Here is a 16,369-nt window from a genome sequence, read left to right as displayed (position 1 = left end):
CACTATAACTTTTAACAAATAAAATGATCAAAGCCCAACCAAGAAAAGTCTCCGGTTTTTCATTTCGGTTTTTACCACTGAATCAATCCAACACCCTGCAATGCATGGCTGTGTAACACTATTTATTTGAGTGGAAGTTGCTCAGTGGCGTTTTGAAGCACCCGGAAGACTTCCGGAAGTATAATTATAACTCAATGGATCGAGCGAGCAGAAGTTTAGCCTAGCATAGCCCCGGACCTCAATTTTGAGGTCCGGGCTTACACGTGTGACGTCATGAACGTCCGTCCACTGCCATTAAAGTGCTGCAATTCCACATTTCGCCAGTAGGTAGTGGCATCTTCAACGTTGGATAGCCTTACTGGGGGCTTGAGCCCAATACTAGACATAAGGATGGAGGAAGCCATTTTATTCCCTCAGGCTACCAGTGTGATATTGTCTGGGAGGGGTGTGTGCGTGCACGTGTGTGTGTGTGGTGTGTGTGTGTGTGTGTGTGTGTGTGTGTGTGTGTGTGTGTGTGTGTGTGTGTGTGCACTGTGCATGGCGCGTGCACAAGCCCGCGCACCATGGAAAGGTGGGGCTAGCCAACAAGCCACCCAGTAAAACAAGGCAGGTGTCGACTGCTCCTCAGACAGTCTATATTGGGAGACGGCAGCCAGTAGAGTTGGATATTGGATATTCAGAGTATGTATGGACAGCCCATTAGCCTCTGAAGCTCAGCTTAGGGGCAGGCAGAAACGGCCAAACGTAGGGTACCTGGGGGCTGGGAGTGACTTGTTTGAATAGTGGCCTTTCTCTGTGTGTGTCATCTAAACGAACACCACCTGCAGCAACACCATGAGGACACTGCAGAATTGGTTAGCATGACGGGAGGTTATCAAATATCTTGCCGTGCCGAGTTCATCACTGGTCAAAGACAAAGTTTACAAAAGAAGAAATCAAACCACAGTGGCCTTGGAAGTTAGGAAATCTTAAAATTGGGAATTTGGGACTGTAGTGTATTCATGGCCACCGGAGCCACTGATAATTTCTATTTACAAGTATTTCTTAGAAGTGGGACATCACTGAGATAATCCCACCAGGCAAGAGGTGGATCTAGCAGTGCTGATGATGACAGGCTAATATGGACTAGTCCTTCAGCGGGAAGTGCTTGTGTGTACATTGTGTAGTTATGGGTTTTGTGTTTGTGTGTGTTACAGTGGAATGAGTGGATGCTGTGTGTGTGGGTGGCCTGGTGTGAAGTAGATTATGATTTCCTCAGTTGGGCATGCAGGTGGGAGTAAGTGAGATGACTGACAAATGCAACAAGACCCACAAATCAATCAATCAATCCAGGCTGTCCCCTGGTATGGTCTATTATGGGCCAACCCCCTCCCACACACATGGAGGGCACGCAAATGGGAAACAACTAGATTAATAATGTAAGGTACTTCTACATGCTGTAAAAAAATATCGTTTTAAACTATGGTGTGCAATGTATATTTGGAGACCCATTTTAACATACTGAGAAAACTATCCAATCTGTGTGATCAATTAACCCCCCCTAAGAAACTGACATGGACTGGCGTTTTTACAAGCACAGACAAGGTGAAGCGTTCTCACTTTCTGCTCATTGTAAACGTATTCTATTCTCTGTACTTTAGTAGCTTTGAATTATATGAGAATTTGCAACAATGATAAATCTACAAAGGTCAATTGAATGTTGCTGTTCTGTTAATCTGAAAATGTTGTATTATGTTATGTTGTATCTCGACAACACTGCAAAATAGGGTAACCTCAATGTCTTTCGATGAATTAATGAATAAAGGTTTGAATGAATGGTCTTTCATCATCTCAAATGGAATATCTCTCTCGATCCATAAAGCTTAATCCATCCATCCAACCCACCCTCCAGCCACTGCATCTTCTCTCGTCTCTGGTGCCACTGGGATTAGTTCCCAACATCCCCCAGTCCCTTTCCCGCTCCTCCAACATGACCCCTGCGACAGCCCACCCACCCACCATTGCTGTGCCAACAGCTCACACGTGTGGCACGTTAGCGTCTCCTAGCAACGGAGAGGTGTCCGTTGTTACAGGCTCCCCACGCCATGCCCCACCTTCCTTCGTCTCTGAGGACAATCGATACTGATCACTAGAACAGAAGCCCTTTCCTGTAAGGCCTCCTTATCATTACTGGAAAACAGGAAAAAACTCTGGGCCCGCCTGCTCTAGTGCTGCTAACCTCCAGAGAGGGGCAGCAACAGAGGGAGGGATGTGGGTGAGGTAAGGAGTGTGTGGAAGCCTGGAAGGCATGGGCAAAATGCAATGCTGGTAGATGGAAAATGTAAGGAGAGAATGAGCAAGCAAGTGGATTCCCTTTTTTACCAATGTTTTAAACAATTTTTGTTTTCTCCCAATTTAGTCGTTGTGACAATTAATCGTTCCCACACATTTCTGTTTTGTGTCACATTTATGTGGTTTCCCGTTCAGCACCGTCCACTGACAGGCGCTGCCCAAGGCTTTAGACGCTAGCACAGCAACAAAGATTGCCCACCCTGCCCGGCTTCCCTCCGTTGAATACGAGCAATTGCATTCATGTAGACACTCGCCATGCCTAGTGTCACTCTCCAAGCCTAGAGGCAGAGAATCACATACAGTATATGGCCAATAAACAAGCCATTTTACATCCTGTGTAGTGTGAGTGTGGTGACTCAAAAGTCCAAAAGCAACATACTGTATATCACAATATCTGTGTAGTGTCACAACTTGATCAATGTGGGTATGGCCATTATTCTGGGGTGGAATTTGTGTCATTAATCTAAAAAAGCTGTTAAAAGCTTACATTATTGGCGAGTGGGTATAGGAGCAACACAGGCCAAAGTTAAGAGACAGAACCAGGGAGAGCAACAAGGGTATTTAAATAAGGATACACACTACACAGCGTATCTGTTAATTGGATCTGAGGCTGCCGTCGGTTTTGGTAGACCCCTTCCATGTGTATTTGTTCCTCTCATGTCTCCCCCGCTCTCGCTCTCTGGGTGGCCTGACACAGAAGCTGAGAGGGCTGAAAGACTAGGCTATATCACATAATCCCGGAGTAAAAAAGAATAAGAGAAGTTAAAAGAAATGAAAAGCATTCATATACAAAGATACAAATCAAATAGTGTACAATTAAAACTTGTTGCGGCTATAAGGTGTGCGTGCGTTCCTTTAGAAATACATACTGTAGCCGTGTTGTAGCAGAGTTTCGAAGCCAGTTCCTTTCCGCAGGGCAGTATGAGTCACCCTCCATGCCAGTCTACCAGACATAGGTTAGTTAACAAGCAGCAGAGCAAACCTCCGTCACATGCAAGGTTTATGGTGTTCGTGGTTGCAGCAGTCACCATGTCCTACAGCACCCTGGGTAAGGGTAGATGGGTGCCATGTGGCGGGATTGGATAGGCAATGGCATAGTCACCCAGGTGGTTCTGACTTGCACATGGAAGTCATCCAGGGAAGTGTGACACCCATAAGCTGCTAAGCCCTCACGAGGACCACCATCCTGCCTCTCACACGGACCGCCTTGCTCAGAGCCAGACATGCACACCTATGACTGCACAGAAATGTGTACCGCTTGGCTTGTATGCCATCGTTTGGGCAGTTTGCTGCTCATGTTTTTCATTTAAATTCGATTCACCTAGTATTCTATGAACAAAACTAAGCCAATGCCCATTGCCCAACGGGCACCGCCATAGAGGCACCACAGGCACCTCTCTAGTTTGTCTCAGTGTATATATATATATATACGTATATACGTCTGTAATCCATGTAACTCTAAAGCAGCTTGCCCCACCGACTTCAAAGTCAACACACGTGTTTCACGCCACCACAGGGAGTGCAGTGCAGTGCCCGGTGTTGAGTCCGTCGCATAGCCGGTTGTCCAGAACCAGCTTCCATCATTACCTACTCTGTGCTCTACAGCCGGGCACCAGTCCAGTATTTATAAGCATAGATAGATCATCAACGACAGTGTAACTATTTCCTTACACAGAAAAGAAAAAATAATACTTAGCTTTGTGTTTCGTCAGTGAAAGTGGCTCTCGGTGCATCGTCATTTCTCTGCAGAGATAACAATCTCACCACAAAGAGTCTTGATTTGATTCATTATTGGATTTTTTTTGTTGTCTTGTAAAATGCACAATACCAACTAAAGCAAAAATGTAATAAAAAAAAGTATTTGTGGCAGCCCGGAATAGAATGGATGTACCTCAGAACCTGGAATTATCTTACAATAGAGTCTAAATAAAATAAACCAGAGAGAAAAGGACAAAAAGGGGCCATTTCTTTCATGATCGAGAAGGAAGCTTGGTTACGTTCTTCCTTTGCCTTTATTTAGCCATTTCCTTTGCTAATATCTTGGAAGGACAGCTTCTGAGGAAGGCTCTGTGCTAGTTGGTTATAGAGCGCTCAACTAGCTCTCACATACATTCCCTCAGACTCTCGCCTCCTCAAACCTCTCTCCTTGGGCCTGGCATTAATCCTTCTTAAGGCACAGGGAAAAGCCTTTAATGCACCAGCTTTTTTCATCTTCATTAACCGGCTTCTCACAATCAGCACGTGGTTGTAAATGGGAGAGGTCCGAGAGGAGAGAAACACACACACACACACACACACACACACACACACACACACACACGACAGGACAAACCTCTGCCGTCTGTTCCTGTTGTCTAGTAGTCAGCATCTGTCTTCAATACTAGAAGTAGGCAAACACGCACAACTGACAACACTCATTCAGGTCAGTCCGGCACACCATGGCACGGAGTCACTCATAACCAATCTCAGCCCATCAAAGTCTACTCTCCTAGTCTCCTCATCGGTAATCAGGTTAGAAATGATCTAGGCAACAATGCTACATTATAGCCAAGCAGCAGGGGGGTTATTAGTTGATTATGATGGCCTAAACTGGCCGGCTTCATTAGCCACAGTGATGAAATATTCATAAAAGGAACAAGTTACTTCTCAGGGAAACACGCAGAGCTCCGTCATTCAGAAACAACCTGCATTATTAATCAGGACCTTTCTCAACACAAAGGCCCACCCGCCCACCCACCCACACACACACCATTGACATGCGGATGTACTCGACATGAACAAAAAATGGCACAAGTCACACTTTCCATTCGGGGCTACAGAAGACGCAGAAGGTACCATAGAGAATCTGTGTGAACCACTGAGTGACAGTAGACACTGGAGGGAGAATGATGATCATATGACTGTAACCAAATCATCTGTCTTATCAAAAGCCGGGAAATGGAAACAAATTGGGTTTTAAGAGCCCGTTATTGCTTTTTGACCATTCAAATCAGACAGGGGTCTCTCTCGCCTGGCTGGGACGGCACACAGGAACAAAGCGGGCAGCCATCTGAATGATTAGGCCTCGCACGAATAAGCTATATGGCTCAAAGCTGTATTTGTAAGAGATAATGATTCATCTTGACTAGGCCCTCACCACCCTCACTCCAAGCGAAACGCACTGAAGGGGAGTATTCAGTAGTGCACAGACCTTGATGATGAATATCATTGTGGGCACAATCACCAGCTGAATGAGGCTTTAAAGTGATTTATCAACAGAGAAGACAACTAATAGAGCCCTCGTGTTTCATAGGGTGTCTTTGTTGTGGTGAAGAGAGAAGCATGGGGGAGAGAGGGGGGGGGGGGGTCAGTGAAGAGAAAATCAAGGCACAGAAAAACAGCTGAAAAAAAAGAACCAACAATGGTTTGCAGTTACTTGATAACACTCACTTATCTAGCATTATATACCCCAACTCACTTATCTAGGAATATATACCCCAATCAACTCCCAGTTCTAATTCAACCTCCACCATCATCATCATCATGCACCAGGAATAGATCAAAGGCCAGTTAGATCAAAGGGACGGAACTATACTCTCTAGTTCCGCTTCTGTTTACCTCTGTCATCTTTGCTCAGGACAAAATAGGGAGTCAGCGCAGGCTGATGTGGTAGTTCTAATGCCCCCATTGGTCTGCTTCAACCAGTAGTTAGGTGAACACACAATGAAAGCCAGGAAAACTCTGGCGTCCGCCGAGCGCAGATACCCAAGAAATATTCTCACTTCATTTTGTATGTAGCATCCACAAAATGTTCACTCAGGTCATTATTATGGGAATAATAATGATGGATATCCTAATAAATAAAAGCACCATTTAAATTACATGGAATTTATCCGCTTAACCCATTTAGACCTGAGGAGTGAGGACGATTACAAATGCCATCTAAATACGTATTTTCAAAGATTTCTAAAATAAATATGTTGCTATATATATATATATATATATATACATAAAAATATTTCTTTTAGAAATCTTTGAAAATATGAAGTTTTTCTGAATATGATGTTACAAAAAGCGGTTCCTGGATTGAAATAACTAATAGGTGTTCCTATTCCTAATAGTGTTGACATCATGCCAGAAGCACCACAATAAGTTCGCTAACCCCCTACTTCTCTCTTTCTGCCCTCACCTTCTGTTTGTTACTCTCTCTCCATCAACTACAGCAGCGGTTCCCAAATTGTTTTTGCCATGCACCCCCTCTTACCTCCTCTTGACCGAGCTGACGTGCACCCTATTTTCCATATTCCATCCCCATTGGCAAAGATTGGTTTCCAAAGTTTGCAGGATTGGTCCATTTGAAACAACATGTCTAAACTCATGAACACAGCTTGCGATTTTGTACGATTTTGCAAGCACATTCCCACTGGGCAGAGGACAAATGTCTCTTGATTAAATTGTTTTTATCAGCTTCATGGTGGTGCTATAACAGGGCAATTGGCGTTTTTACCTATAACTGCACCAATCTGCACAAAACTTTACAAACAAACTCCCTAAAGGCCCAGGAAAAAAACATTTTTCACAACAGCAGGTTGATTTTTGAAATACCGGTACACATCTTGGAACAAAATGCCTCAAATCATGAATGCACTCAATGCAGTGTCTGATTGCCATGAAAGGCCCAAGAAGACATGGTACCCTTTTCACATTGGTCTTATTATAGCTGCCGTTGCCTCTCTCTTTCTCCATTACTATTCTCCACATTATTCTGCCGTTGATAGCGCACCATTTCCTTCTTTGCATGCCCTCTATATAATGTATTTTTTTCCTCTCCTTTCAGTTTTGACAGTCTAAATGTCTACAGCCCAATCTATTCCCTGGCCCAGTAATGGCATTTTGCTATCATTCTTATTCCTTACAGACTACAGTATATCTCTATCCATATACCCAGACAGTCCTGGCCTATATACGCTCGCTCTACTTTCCCTGTGTGTCTTGCTCCCTCCTATCGAACCGAGGCTAGCCTGTGGCATCTGCTGCTGCCTCTCACCCAGCCTGACCCTGAAAGAAATTGTTTTGATTCCGTTTGATTTTGAGGCTGCTGGCTTGCAGCATCCCAGAACCTAAAAAAATCCCAGTCATTATTCTGTGAGTCAGTCTGTTACAACCACATTTCAGCAACACAAAATGGCATAGTCACAGGACTGTTTAACCCATTTAGGCCTGACTTCGAAAATTAATAAATATATATATTCAAAGATTTGTGCCGCATTTTTACGATTTTTACATTTAATAAGAAAGAATACATGGGAAATTGGAACAGTGAAAAACACAGAACAGAGTAATCTTAGGATTTTAAAACGTGTTGACTTATTGACCACACTATTACACAATCCTAAAGCATATAGGATAGTGAGGTCAACTACCAGTTTGTTGAACACCTCTGATCTAAACTGTTCTGGCCTACACTGCAAGATTGTGAGTATCCATTTGATTTAAATACAATAAAAATGGCCCCGTAAGGAAGGATTTTGCAGTGGACTCGGTTTGACCTCACGAGTCACCACACGCGCTCAGAGTCTCTGTCTGTGCCAGCTTGACTCTGTTCGGCTGTGGGCTTTGCTTCAGCTGGTGGGCGTCTGACTGACTGGGCCAACTCAGGTAATGGTTGCTGTCGTACTCCCCAGCAACAATCACAAGCAATTGTTCAGATGGACAGCTTTCAAAGTCTACCTATATCAACGGATGGCTAGATGAAGTCCATAAAATGTGTCTGAGAAATATTCAGTGTGACTGCACAAAATCATTGGCGATAAAGGTCCAGCACTGTCATTTTGACTTCCTGGGGTGTCATCATCCTCTGTGAACAATACAGTACTTTAAAACCAATGTAGCATTGTGTGTGTGCGCACGCGTGTGTGTGTGTGCGTGTGTGTGTCTCTCAAAAAGACAGGGAGAGAGGGAGAGAGGCAGAAGATGAGAGATGGACAGAAACCTGGCCTACAGTTAATATTGATTTTAAAGATAAGTAGAATGGTCTATGCATTTGTTACTCTATGTTCTGTTCACTACTCCTGGAAAGTCAGAATACACAAGGGACAAAGATGCAAAGAGTAATTTACTAATTTACACTTCACAGAACAGAGATAATATATAGGAACTAAATAACAAGACAGAGAAACTATGGGGGTGCAGACTATGGGTTAAAAATCAGACCAGTTTGAAGTGAGTAGTGCAACAGCGCCCCCTGTTGGTACTCTAAACATAGGGACATGGACATGGACATGGTCATTGCTGTTCCTTGGAGTGGTTGTACCACTAAAGAAAAATCACCCATGGTGTCCGTGTGGTTAGGGACGGTTAGGTTAGTATTTGGGTAGGGTGTCGGACTAATTATTGGTATGTCGGATCAAAAGCCTGGACCCAACGCTATGTGGAAGAGGGAAGAATAATAGAATCTCATCAGAAAGATTTGGACAAGAGTCAAGAAAAGTAGAGATGTTTGTGCCAGTATTCTGCTGTTTTTTTTACAGAGCGCGATTCCCTTACGATGCTGAATTTAAAATTTACGCCCGATTTATATTTTGCTGTGTACAACAGCTTTGTGTAACTAAGCGCAAAGTTATTGTCCTAAATATGAAGCGATACTATTCTGTAAATAATCAAAATAGACTAGGATCTTGCTCTGGGGGACCTGTGATCGTACTGGAAACCTTTCGGTTACCAAGCGGCCAGTCTACCCCTGAGCCACTGCCGCCCAATTAAGGCTGTCTGCAAGCACCTTTTTGATGGTATAAAAGCCCTTTCAAATACATTTATGTCTATGAAAACTGTTGGTGGTTGCGGGTTGTTAAAGTGGTGCCGGGCAGGCTGGGACGAGTCAAATTATTAATACACGCGACACCTGCAAATCATAAAAACCCTAGCCTGCGCATGATAGTGTTCATGCCTCCATGCATCCTACATTACCATGCTAATGATCAACAACAACTGCATTGAAATTATCTTAGAAAAACTATACAAACAAAAAGCAACTAGCTTTTCACCAGAGGAAATTAGTTAATGGCACAGGCAGACTCTTCACATACTAGAGCATGTCTGGAATAAGTGTCAGAGCTGAAATCGACATGTAAATATGAAATAAATGCTTAAACATGTAGCTAGGTGTAATGTTAGAGACCACAGAAGTGCACCTTTCAAGCCTGTTTTCTCAACTCGCTGTTTTCTCAACATTACTCTATAAGCCATATCTCTAAAACTGGTGGGTCAAACTGAACAACCAATATGTCAATTTGAAGCTATGATTTCCTGCTTCCACATGACATGAAAAAACGAAAATTCAAAGAAATCCAATGGCAGTCCCTCAATCAAATTTAGTCACAGATGGCTCTCAACTGTTATATCAAAACATGTAACCCATAGAAATGAGTTACCCTAGGAGGAGTCGTCTCGCAGGAGACCATGGAGAATAAAGCCCAGTTGACACTTGGTTGCACGGCAGTGTCGCACACCTAAAATATCAGAGCCACAAGCTCATGACATGTTGTGTAAATTAATAATTTACAAACATTCAGCAGATATTCTGCAGTGGTGGTGTGCCACTGTTATGCATATAGAGGAAACACTGGTTGGCCATCCAGCCTGGGGCATATACAAGAAGACAGAGCAATCCCTTTTAGTTTCTGCTCCATCTACTCATTGAGGGTTCATGTTTAATACATGACCTATTACCTAATGGGGTACAGGTTCCAGGAAAGCAGAACCAAGACGGTCAAACCATCCCTGACTGCCCCCCCATTCACTACTATAACCACCATCCTCCTCCACTTCACATTTTTCACTCTCACTTCAATCAGCCCACAGGCAATAAATTAGATTTATCACTAGCACTGACTGAAGAAGGGGTGGGGAGAAATGGAAAAAAGCAAAGGCAAATAGAGAGGAAGAATGTCGCTGTAGAAAGAAACGTGTCATTGATAGGATGTTAAAATAAAGTGTTAAGAACATGTGAAGTGGAAGGGAACCCTGAAGAAGCCCAAATGCAATAATGCATATTACACCAGAACAGACAAAATGTGTTCAGTTGGCTACAGATGATGACGTAATGCAGTGGTTTGGGTGGGCAGTCTTCGATTTTGGTAGACTTCAGAGTGTTGTGACTCCCCAAAATAATTTGGCTACTGTGATTGGTCAGAAGTTCTGCATTCAGCCCAGCTTCATGTTCATTCTGTCAGCAGTGAAGTGAGTGAAAAGCTAAAGAAAAAAAAGTTTGGAAGAGATACAAGCCAATGTCCAGGGGGTAAACCTCTGTAATAATCGTTCATAAACACTGAACCTATCGCTTGAAAGGGCAAAACCTCCATACCTGTAAGAAATTCTGCATAGCATCAGAATATCCAGGTAATTTAACCATCTGTTCCAGGCTTCCAGCAGTGATGGCAGTAGAGTTGCCACCAACAGCGCCAGCTGTATTGGGAAGGGCCTGGCTAGTGGCTATTACAACAGAACTTACTAGTGTTCTGTGGCAATATGATGTGATTATAATCAGAATCATCTTATATTCGGCACAATACGGTATGCTTATGTTTAAAACGGATCATATATATTGATATGTTCAGATGTTCTTTGCTTACATACTAGGCTCTGTACCACTCTAAGTCTATATTGAGGTTCAACCATTTAATCCACAACCATCCAAGAGGCTCTGTGCCAGCCAACTTGCTAATGAATTAAAAAGAAGCATTATCTAGTATGTTGTAGATCTGCTATTTTTGGTGTGTGGGGCTCAAGATTCAACTCACCCAGGTCAGTTCAGGTTGGATTTTAATTAGGTACAGTACAGTACACACACCAGTCGTCACCCAGTCGTCACCCACTAGGCCACTACCTAGTCTCGTGTTGCCAGACTGCCTCTCGCAATTTTCAAATGCTTCCATCATACAGTCTGGACTGACTCTGGAGCAAAGGAAGTTCTATCAGGAGTAAAATATAAAGCGAAAGTGGAGCCTCCTCCCCACTTCCGTTTAGTCTATAGTCGTGCACATTTATCCTATTAAATATAAATAGAAATCATCTAAGAAGATATATAGCTTGTTGCTTAGCAGAAAAGGAAATAAAAAAATAAGACATGTCTGAAGTGAGTGGTGCAACAGCACCCCCTGTTGGTACCCTAAACATACGAACAGACTTAGGGACAGACTTAGGGACAGACGGTTATAGGAGTGGTTGCACCACTCAAGAAAATAAGCTCTAAAGATATTTAAAAATATATAAGCTTCCTTACTCGGATTTCGGGAGGTTTTGTTACAGTCTCTATATAGCATTCGGAGATTGTGGAATCGTTGTCTGGATACGTGAGACTAGCCACTACCAGGCAGGTACAACCCCAATTTGTCCCCCCCCATCCTTTTCAAGGTGTAAAGGTGCGTTCAGACTTGGATGGTTAGAGCGGCACGATTACATGCAAAGACGAGAAGTTGCTCAAACGCTGCGAACGGGCGCGGCACGACCTGGGCAGCACAAACAGAGGTGAATATTTAAATTCAAGTCTGAACGCACCTTTAGGAGTTGCGCATTCAAAGATACCCTCCTGCACACCAATGTTTAACTGGGTTATTATTGTGCATATGTGGCCTTCCTGTTAGCCTTCAGTGAGACTGACAGTTGTCTTTTCTGATATGCATTATTAGGCTACTGACTGACATCCATTTAATATGTTTGTCATTTCTGGGGCCCCAATCTATATTGTAAAATCTCCCAGCAACAATATGCATGGCCCTTATGGCTCAGGCACATACAAAACAGGAGCATTGCCGGCAAACCAGGTAGAAGTTGGCTGTCTGAAACTAGTAGGAGAGGAGGGTAAAAGAGGAAAGTAGGACACAATACAAACACCAGGACGATTCTCAATTTTAGTTTTGCCATTCATTAGGCTAATTTGTCTTGTTTGTGATGGACTATATATTCCTTGCCTGAACTTAACTACATATACTTTTTGTCCATTCTCTTCTCATGAGGCCCTATTACTTAAGTTAAGCAAATTCACACAGGACAAGACAAAAGAACAGTGTAAGCTGAAGCCTTTTTTCCTCCATATGTTGCCACAGAGAGAACAAGCATCTATTGATCCAGCAACTCTGGTGCTTTTGAGCTGCAACTGGCCAGGAGAGAGACCGCCTGTGGGGTTGTGGTGGTGGGGAGGGTTGTGGTTTTTTCACCCTGCATTTCGCCTTTGACACAGTAGTTACAGTGTGTGTGGTGATACGAGTGTGTTGCACATCAAGCTGCAAAGACAGCAAGCTAATGCAAGCACGATTCTTGCTCAAATGTGAATCTCGATTATCCTCCACAAGAATTGAGGCGATTCTCATTTTTCCATGAAAATATTTATCAAAAAACTAAAATATAAGAGTAACTCAAATGAATTGGACAGCCAACTAGTGCTGCTCGATTCACAAAATTCACAAAATTAGATTGCATTATTACACAGATTGGTGTCTGAATATATCTTGATCTTTTTTTATTCATTGTGCAGCACTACAGCAAGCTGCAACATGGTAAACACCAAATGATACAAAGGCCATTGACCATCATATTACCAGTAATAGTACTCGACAGGAATTTGGGGGAGAAGCATAACATGTCATTCACTTCAATATTGGAAAATGGCATCACTCAACAAGTAGGAAATGACATAATTGGAAAAATAGCCAGCGACCATGGCAACCTATATGTCAAGGCTTAAGGATTGACTGACAAGCCCTGCCTGCAGGCAATGGAGACATGGGAAACCAAACAGTGGAATTGTAGAAGTGGGGGTAGCTTTGTGAGAGCTTGAATTCATGTCTTAAATTCTTACTGGTCAAATATTCCATTCTACACCTGGCTGATATATCCACTGAGAGTATGGGGCTTTTGTGTATGAAAAACAGTGCTTGGTTTACACACATATATACATACCGGTATACACATTGTAATTGTAAACTACATTTCAGTTGAGCATCTGCCTTCCTCTCATAACAACGCATGTAACACATGTAACTCAGTACAATGCTTAAGTAAACTTTGGTCCACAAGTCCAGACAGGCCTATAAAAGCACTACCAGACTGACTACATGTCACTAAACTAAACCAATGTATTAATATGAAAGCCAACCAAGTTACTGATCGCAGACAAAGTGACAGAGATTAAACTGCCATTTCAATATAAGCAGGCATTCAGAGACTGCTTGCTTTTACGATGTTAAACATGGAGACCACCGCTGTAAGAAGAGTACCATACCATCTACTAGCTAGCTGTAGGCCTACTTTCCAGTACTTTACCGACTGGTGATTGAATACTTTGCAGAAGTACAGTTCAATACAAGGTCGGCTAAGAGGATTTAAAAACCAATAAAGCCTATGGCTTGTTTCCATTCGGGTCCTTCATATGCAATTCATCAGAAGACTTATTTTTACTTGTGAATTTTATGCCCCACTGCTAACTCCGAAGACGCCAGCCATCGCCTCACATTGATAGTTGTGGACATGAGCAAAGGCAGTACATAGTACATACAGTTTATTAACGTCAGTTTCAAGCCGTGCTCTTTGAACTGAATCAAACTATTAATAAACTTCACGTTGATTAAATTAAACTAATCTAGTGTAATGAAAAGCACGCATTTCATATTGATGATATACCGTTTAAATGCCGAAACTCCAGCGCAATCACAGATGCTGTACGTGTACGTTTTTTTAGACTGTCGCCTCAGAAAGGTTGAAAATCAAGCTCCCTTGGCAGCACAAAGAAAAGCAGAGGTACTAGTAGCATTGGTGCTATTGTGGCTAATTTACACTCCGTCGACCGTTTCGCTGGACAAAATGACACATTTTTAAATAGTGAAAGTGTTGACTTGAGCCGCGTCGACACTTTAGTCACATGAAAATACCCGATTTTTAATAGGAAAACACGTCATATTCGTCCAGCGACACGGTCGTGCGACGAGGAATAAATTAGTATTAGCTCGCTAGACGACAAAAGGATAACGTTTGCTGACGTCGACGGGAAACCTATAGTCCCTTTCGACCGAATTCCAAACCCAACAAGTCCATCTCGGAGGTGTACTGTACACAATACAACAGAGGCGATTGGAATCTACATGCCCACACGTTTAATAAGAACAACGCAGTGTACTTCTGATCGCCAGTTGAGCTAGCTAGGTTAGCATAGCAGATAGCTGTTGGCTTAATGACTTGGGGTACGCTCGTTCTGGTCGCCCAGCTCTGCCAAGGATATTGGCTTTACATGAATGCCAGGCAGGGCATCCGATTCAAACAAAACAACGTGAACTCAAGGTAATCCGATTCCCATACCGTGGAAACAAAAACATCAGATTAAGTTGCAACTACCGTTTGTACAGACAAGACGAGTGATTGTGTTCACAACAACAACCGTATAGGCAGTTGTGGCATTTCTTTAAACGTCGCTGCCATTTCTAAACATCTCTATGAGTCTCTTTAAACGAGGTCACGAATGTAGATCTCAAATGCACGCCAGCAGACTGGGGTTAACTGCGGATACAGTAGCATACAATTCTGTCGGCGCTAGACCAACAACCGGGGTACAAAGTTCCCGAAAACGTACGCTCCTCTAGGAGAGGCTGCCTAGAGCAACATCCACTTAATGATCACTGCCGATGTGTCGGTTGCGCACGGCTGGACCCGTGTAATAACCCCGAATTACACTTACCACTTATATGTTACTTATTCGTAATCCAGGCTCCTCTCAAACGCGCGACTCGACTCCAATATTCGGCGTGAAATGGCGACAAACACCGAAATGTATCCAACTTATTCTTCTCAGTTGTTTTCTTCACTTCCTGATTGAGACGCTGCCATTTTGAATAGACGAAAGCAGATATTTCCGCTGGTGTCGTCACGAAGTACCCCCCGATTCCCCCCTGTTGCTCTCCCGGACCTTGGAAAACGAAGAGCCAAAAATAGTAAACTGACGATAATATATGCACATGATGGAAATTATTGCAGAAAATCAATCTGCACTTATGACAGAAAGTCACTTTCAGTCCAAGACATCTGTACTTGATAGACAGGTTGTCAGGTACTATAGTCACATTTTTCTTTTCTTTTTTTACTGGCCTCTATTTAACGTGTTACATTTATAAAACCCATTCTAATCACTCGTGAACAACGAGGTGAGCATTTATTGTGCAACATAATTACATTTACAGCAGATGCAGACCAGTCCAGGACCAAATGGTTCCTAAAACATAAGACGCTAAACTATAGGACTTGCACAATTTGTCAAAATACATGATTGATTGATTGATTGATTGAAATATTTATTAACAGTTTGTAGAATTACAGTACATTTTAAGCACAAACTCAATACAGAGACTGTTAACTGTGAGTGGACGACCCAATTAAGCATTACACTTGTTTACAACAGGGTCCACATTGTTCAATTCATCAAAACATTTAGAGACATACAAATAGACATGTAGGCTACAAATAGACACATACAATTGTGGAGGAAAAAAATGCTTGATATGTTAATTTAATACTTCACTAATTAAACTTTTAGTCTTGTACACATAACAGTATTGTGTTGGAACAAAAACTACTGGGACTTCATAGCGATTTCAGGCATATTATGGGACATAAGGGAACAGTGGCCCCCCCCCCGTCTATTCTTTTTATTTCATTTTATAGCGTATCTACATTTATTTTACGAAGGAGGGGCCAAATACGTGTAATAATTTGTTTTTTATTAACCTACATTTAAGGCCAATATTTCAATATAATCATGTGGTGGTAAAAGAAACAAAAGAAAAACAGTGAAGTGGTCCATTCCACAATTCAGAAAAACATACTTTCCCAGAATGTGTAGTGCCTACGTTTTCAGCAATGATTTTTAACATATGACATGTAATATATTGTAATAACATGTAGCCTAATGGGTTTAGAAATCTGATCTGATTAGATTTTACTTTTCTGTTTTATATCTTCTTATGCTGCTGCGCTTTTAATCTTGTTCTGTAAAGTAACCTTGCTTAGAAAAGCACTA

The 16,369-nt window shown here is 42.5% G+C and overlaps 1 protein-coding gene across 2 annotated transcripts in view; it reads right to left on the bottom strand.

The window, feature by feature from the left end:
- sbno2b (strawberry notch homolog 2b) overlaps positions 1 to 15,168 on the bottom strand; it is a 74,360-nt gene extending 59,192 nt beyond the window's left edge. For both annotated transcript variants that reach the window (XM_080771320.1, XM_080771321.1), the window contains exon 1: positions 15,035 to 15,168. The gene's annotated coding sequence lies outside the window, so the exon portion shown is untranslated. The remainder of the gene's footprint in view (positions 1 to 15,034) is intronic.
- Positions 15,169 to 16,369: the final 1,201 nt, after the last annotated feature.

The sequence above is a fragment of the Protomyctophum bolini genome (assembly GCF_963924005.1).
Source record: "Protomyctophum bolini genome assembly, chromosome: 8".
NCBI lineage: Eukaryota > Metazoa > Chordata > Actinopteri > Myctophiformes > Myctophidae > Protomyctophum > Protomyctophum bolini.
This window is presented reverse-complemented; position numbering and strand designations above follow the sequence as displayed.